Below are 7,202 nucleotides of genomic sequence, written 5' to 3'. Positions count from 1 at the left end.
TTTTTTTTTCTCCACCCCTTCAGAGTAAACATCCCCAAACCTCTAGAGAGGCAGAAATTTAAAACTGACCAGATATGAGAGCCCTGCGTGCTTCCCCTTCTGTTGTGTTTTTTTTTCTTTCTGATTTTTATTGTGACAGCAGCTGGGGTGGAGATTAGAGCGCTTGAGAGCATCCATCGGATCCGGTAACCACTTGAAAACAAGAAATGCTGAGATTAAAAAATGTGGCGTCCTTCATGGGAGATGCTTTTTCTCATCCTGGATGCGAGAGTGACAAAATATCCCCTATTTGGGCGGGAAAAAGAAAACACGCGAGCCAGGGGTCTGACGGTGCCGCTAAAAGGCCACACCGTCTTGGCTCTCGAAGAAGAAAACGTCTAAATTAGATTTGCTCAGGCAGAGATGTTGTGTGTTATTCCGGCGGCCTTGCTCCTGTTTATTTCCTCGGCCGATGTCTCCATTCGCCGCCGCTCAAGGTCATTCTCTTTATCTGGCTCTTTGGTCGGGGATTATTTAGTGTTTCTCCTTGTTGTGCGGTTTGTGTAAGCCGGTCACTCCTGTTTTTCTCGAGCACACTGGCTCGGGAAGGTAGCAACAGGGGCTAAATGTGAGTGGCAAGCAAGCCATGTTGCTGAGCAGAACTCTCTATTATGGGTGTGCGTGTGTGTGTGTTCAGGTGTGTGTGTGGGGAGGGACGTGAGTGCAAAACCTATTAGTATGTCTGAGCCTGCATCTTCAAATCTTGTTACTCTGAACTGATGCAACAGGAATGCAATACGAGCCCCCCTCTTTCTCTCTCCCAGCCTCCCTCTAGCTCTCTCGCCCACTTACGCTCTACCTGCTCCTCCATTGCAGCGCTTCTTCCACGCCCCCTGGACACGCTGTTTCTCTCTTTATCCCTCCAATTCCCTGCTGAAAAAGAAAAAAAAATCCCCTCATTCCCGTTCTCCCCGATATAAAAATCACTGTCTCTGGGCAGCCTCTAATGTTTGCTTTAGCTCCTCTTCATCTCTTCTTCCTATAGCAAAATGTCCCTCTGCTTTGAAACTGTCGTTTATGTCGTTCAGTAAAGAGTAGCGGGAAAATGTGTAAAGAGAAGCGTACGCCCGGCCAGATTTGCCCACATGTTGATAGGAAGTGACCAATCAAAACTGGAAAATGTGCTTTCCTTACAAGCAAATATCGAGTTACCTTCATGGAAAATGACAGAAATTCCCCTTTTTTTGTTTGGTGTGTTTTTCAATGAAATGACCACAAATCTGCCTAGTATGTAAACATTACCTTACTGGGAGAAGTTTATAGATGTCACATTAAAAGATTTCTTGGAAATGAGTCCTCAAAATGAGAAAAAAAACATAGAACATTCAGTGTTGTGCAAAAGTCTTGAGCCAACCCTTGCTTTTATTATATTTTGCTTTAAAAATGGGTGCTAGTTCCAATGGTTTATTTAAAAAATGACCAGAGATACACAGAAATACTGTGTGTAGGGAAAAAGAAAAATGTGCAATTCTAACCAGACTGAAAGTCAGTATTTCTTACCAGAGTCAAGTTTTCTTGTAATTTCTTTAAAATCTTTAAGAATATTTATCCAGGATCCTTGAAGGACATTCGAAGCTCTGCATTTGGATGTTGGCTGCCTTTATAACATTCTCTGTCAAGATGATCCCACACTGCTTCAATAATGTTGAGGGCCAAGCTTCACGGTGTTCCACTGTGTGTCTTTCTATCAAGGTTTGCTTTTACTGTATTGTCATGCCGAAAAATGAAGCAATTGCCAATCGGATACTTTCCAGATGGTATTTCATGGTGGATCAAAATGTGATGGCGATTCTGTGTTCATAATTCCATCATTTTTGACAAGATTTCCAACATCGCTAGCTGAAATGGATCTCCAGACCACAGTGTCTTACCGAAGGCTGTAGACGCTCACTGTTGCACCTTTCTCCTGACCTCCGTACATACTGAGCAATGATTTGAACCAACAATTTCAAATTTGGATTTATCACAACATGTAAGAGCTGTTGTCACTGATTTTCAGTGCAGTTCTTGTATAATGTGGTATACCTCAGCCTTTTCTCCCTGTTGTAAGAATGGCCATCCTACCAGTGAGACCATTACTTATGAAGCATTAGTGAACAGTAGGTGAATATATGATCAGATTCTGATTTTTGTCCTGTTTCTTAAGGACATGATTCTCAGATACATTTTATCTGCTATAGATGTTGGGATATCCCAAGTTGTGAGCTAATAGCTCTTTGTTGGAAAAATGCTATTTCATGCCTGTCAAACTGTGATATCAGTTCAATTCAATATAGCGTCATAACAACGGTCGCCTCAAGCTGCTTTATATTGTAAGGGTAAAGACTCTACAAAAATCTAGAGAAATCATCATCAATCACATGACCCCTTATGAGCAAGCACTTGGTGACAGTGGGAAGGGAAAACTCTCTTTCAGCAGGAAGAAACTTCTGGCAGAACAAGGAGCAGCCATCTGCAGTGATGCGAGGGAGATGGGACACTGTTTTTGTAATTAAACTAAAGAAACAAATGGTGTGTTTTTGCAAAGAAAACCTTTGATGGAGCTTCTGAAAGCCTGAAGAACTTTTGGAAGCAAAGTGCTTTTTTTCTTTTGCTTTGGAAGCAAAAAATGAAGAAATGAGGATTGACTTCAAACTTTTTTAAGTAATACTTTTCATTTGTGACTGAAACACAATGTAGCTCTAAAATGGTCAGAGGGAAGCTAAATGTGTAGCTACACATTGGTACCCTTTTCAGTAATATCTACTGTGCAGAATAACATTTATCAGAATAACATTACTAGGCATATATACCTGTATACCTACCAACACTTACTTCTTTAAGCCTATTTTAAGACCCACTGCCCTATCTGTTTTGCTCTTTCTCCCATGAAACTCACATAATTGGCATGACCCATAATATGAACACATTTTGCCTGTTTACCCTGACCTTACCCAATTCACCAGATTATCTATCAGACACAATCTACACACACCGCGTACGATTTCATCCCATCTGCCACTGAAAGCCTGGCAACCCTCGACCCCGATTCAAAAGGGGTGTGTGTGCAGCTGTTCTGTGCGCGGGCCGGCCGACAGGTTGCATGCTGAATAAATTAGCTCGCTAGTGTAGGTTTTTATTGCTTGGCTGCTTCAGCTGACTTTTACTGCACAAAGACGCAGCAAACAGAGACTTCAAAACACACCAAAATAAAACAAAACAAAAAACAACACATGCGCTGACTTCCGATTATGCGTGTGACAAAGATGCAGACTTTGGTCAAGTTAAGACGCTCACAGATCTGCTCAGCAGCAAGCTGGCTTTTTTCCCAACCGTATTAAGGCTGATAACTCTGAGCAAAAAGAGATACTGCAAAACTATGACACACACACTTTTGGTAATACTCGAATTAGTTTGGAAAATAGGCTTCAGGATTTGATGACGAAATGTCTGTAATTTGAAAGGTTATTTATTCTCACAGCGCCTTCCAAAACTGTTAAAAGTCATCATTACAAAAGCTTTACAATCTGTTCTGTCCTCCAGCACTGATCACCATCTCTCTCTCTCTCACCATGTGTGTATCTGTTTGTTTTTTGAGCACCGTCTTTTGGTTTCTGTTCCCCTGCTGGCACACCTGCAGTCCGTTCACCGATTACTGTCCCGCTGCAATAAAACACTTCCTGTCACTCGTTACCAGATCATTTCCCTGTATTGTGGCAAAGATGCTCAGACCTTGTAGTGATTTTCACCAATGCTACCTCCTTGTCATTTGTCTCCTTATGTTTTCCCACGTATGTTTTTTCACTCTACATGAAATGGTCTGACTTCCCTTCCTGCACTCTAAGCCTTCTTTGGTTATTGAACTGCTGTACTTTTATTCTTCCTCGGTCCCGCTCTGGAGTCCAGCATTCTGAAAAAAAAAAAAACAACCCAAAAACATAACACTGATACATTTGACACAATTTTGCATCTGCATAGAACCACAATGCATTTTGAAATCCAAGTGTAGGTCTGCAACTTTAATTCAAGGACTTATATTAAAAGAAAATATTGCAGTGCTTCTTATGTTGTCACCCGCTCATAAATAATAGATCACATGACTGTTAAGCAACTTTTTCGCTGGTTTCTTTGTTATTTCAGGACCAATTTAGGAAACTTCACGAGTGGCCGCATCAATAATTTGGTCGATTTTTAAAAAGAAGGAAGGCACTGGTGAGCTCGGCAGTCAGCAGACCCCAAGAGGCCTAAAAGACCACGGAAAACAACTGAAATGAATGATCACAGAACTCTTCCATTGGTCTAAAAAACCCTCTTCACCACATCTAACCAAGTCAAGACTTGGCAGTCTGCTGTGTAAACTGTGTAATTTATAGTACCACAGTTGTGTCCATTTGTGTATGTGTTTCCATACGGACAGTGTACGGAGAGGGGTTTTCAACCACCACAAACATGTTCCCATGCAGCCTTCCAAAATCTGAGCAGCACGTTGCTGAATGTGGATGATTCTCTGCACCACTCGAATGCTCATTCTGTAACAAGTGGGCTGGAATAGGGAATGGAGCAACAGTGGAGTTCACCAGGAATGGCTGATGCAGAAAAAAACATCAAAGATACGAGAAGAAAAGTACACACAGTGGCTGTAATGGACACGTCATTGTTTTTAGACTTGGTTTCGCTTCAGCTCTTTATGTTGGAACTTCGTTCCGCTCCGTGGGTGACGGACCAACAGCACAAGTGGCCCACAGACTGTTTGCGCTACACATTTTGTGCACGGCTTCCATGGACTACAGACGCCGTCTGCAGGTAGACAGTCTCTGCTGAACCAAACGGCATACAGCGTAATGCAGTCTGCTATCAGTTTGCATGTAAATGAGGTCAAGCTGGCAATTACATGCAATCTGTGATAATATGACGATCAGCTGTGATAAACCAGTGAAAATCACAAATCTGTTGCAAATCTGTTGCTGTATACATACACAGAAAGTCACATTAAAGAGAAATTCTGTCACAGCCAGGGGATCAGCAGGCCGCTGACTAGTAGCGTTCTCTCTCTCTTGCTCTCTCTCTTGCTCTCTCTCTCGCTCTCTCGCCAGGGCGGAACTCATGGTGGGTTCACACCCTCGGCCCACGCCCCTCTGAAGAGGAAACACCTGGGCCTCATCAGTGCAGCCAGCATTTAAGCCAGGGAGTGGTTTCTACTCATTGCTGGATCGTTGTGTGTGACTTGCGTCAGTGCAGCCCAGCTCTGAGCAAGTTCTCGTTTTCTTCCCTGCGCAAAACCTCTAACGTGTGTTTCCTTCTGTACATAGATCCCCTGGACCCGACCCTGCATTCCCCGAGTGGATTCCTGTTTTTTTTGTGAGTGTTTGGAGAGAGACTGGTCACGATAGGAGAGAGTCAGAAGAGAAGCAAGTGTCTTTTCCCTACCTGGATTTCCCCGGAGCCTTTTCCCTGTCACCGCTTTGTAAATAGCACTAGCCCTGCACTATTTGTATATACACCTGGTGGAACTGTAATAAATACCAACTGTGCCTCTGAGTCCTGCGTGTGAGTCCTCAAGCGAACCGTGACAAATTCACATTAACTACTTAGATTCAGAGTCCAGCCAGAATCTCATAGAGTTCAGAAATTCCTCCAGACATAGTTCCTGCAAGATGACAACAGTAAAATGACATTGTTGTTGATATTGTTGACATTCACAAGGTTGCTCGGCAACTTTGCTTTTATATAGGAATCTAACAAGAGTACAAACTGTTGGCAGCCAGTTGAGTTGAATCCCCTGTTGCAAAGACACGTGTGATTGTGTGACTACAATTCTGCAACTCTAGATTGAGAGTCAGTCACCAGAACTGACCACAGCCGACCATGATTTTCACCCTCTGGAGGCAAAGCTGAAGCGGGAAGGTTCACAAACAAGCTGCCACTGAGGGCAGCTGCGGCAGAGGCCTGGAAAACGTCTCGTAGGAGGAAAGCATTATTTAGTGATGGCCATGGGTTCCAGACTTAAGGCAGACATTGCTTGCAAATGACTTGTATCTAAGCATTGCAAAAATGTTTTGATTTATAATTGTGTTAGTTTTTCCAATTACATCCGAGTCTGTGAAAACGGAGGGACTATGTGAAAACGATGTGTTTTGTTAAACCTCTTGAATTATAGCTGGAAGTCTGCACTTTAGGAACATCGTGAGTGATTCATGTCTACTATGTATAATGTCACAGTTAACTTCAGGAAAGGATTGTGATGGAGGTTTAAAGAAAATAAAGTATGGGAACCACAATTACAGGGGTTAAAGTAGGACACCCTAAATGACAACTTGCACTCTACAATCTGTCCTGCTCAGTGGGAGGCACTGCTGCTCCTGCATCTGCATAAATCGTGACAGCATTCATGAAAATTGACTAGAAAGCTTTTGTTTTTCAGGTGAGGAAATCCTCTGTAAGAGACGTGATCACTGAGCATTAGATGAAACACTTCTCGGTGATCGTTAGGTCACGCTCCGGGGAATCTTCTGCAAAGCCAAGTAAAAAACCATGTGTGTTATAGAACAGCAACATCCAGCTACTCCCTGAGCTTTCACTATTAAACCAGGATCACAAAGTTTCCCCTAAAAAGCTCTTCCAGCGCATTTAGTCATTCTTTAATCCCTGCAATGATAACCCCAAATCAAAAAAGTTCAGTTGCTGTATAAAATCCAAATTAAAAACAGAAGGCAATAATTTCCAAATCACATAACCTCCCATTTTATCGATAATAGATCATAAAAGAATATATCAAATGCTTAAACTAGAACATTTTCATATTTAATGAAAAATATTAGCTCATTTTGAATTTGATGGCACCAACACATTAGGGGTGCAACGATACTCGTATCGATATTGAACCGTTCGATACAGTGCTTTCGGTTCGGTACGCATATGTATCGAACAATACAAATTTTTAAATTAATTTTATCAACTTTCCTTCTGACGATGCTGTCTGTGTTGAGCGCTCAGTGGATCTGCACTCGACAGTGCAGCCTAGGTGGATTAGTCGAATGCAGATTCACTGAGCGCAGGGCAAGCTAGCGAGACAGAAGTTAAGCTCTCCTTGCAACATGGCTAATTGAACCTCCCCCACCCTCATTCAGATGTGGCGTTTGGAACTATTTTGGCTTTCATGTGACGTATGACCCTGAAGGTAAGCG

The sequence above is a fragment of the Pundamilia nyererei genome, unplaced genomic scaffold (assembly GCF_000239375.1).
Source record: "Pundamilia nyererei isolate P.nyererei 1_Seehausen unplaced genomic scaffold, PunNye1.0 scaffold00159, whole genome shotgun sequence".
Classification (NCBI taxonomy): domain Eukaryota; kingdom Metazoa; phylum Chordata; class Actinopteri; order Cichliformes; family Cichlidae; genus Pundamilia; species Pundamilia nyererei.
Note: the sequence above shows the minus strand (reverse complement) of the source record.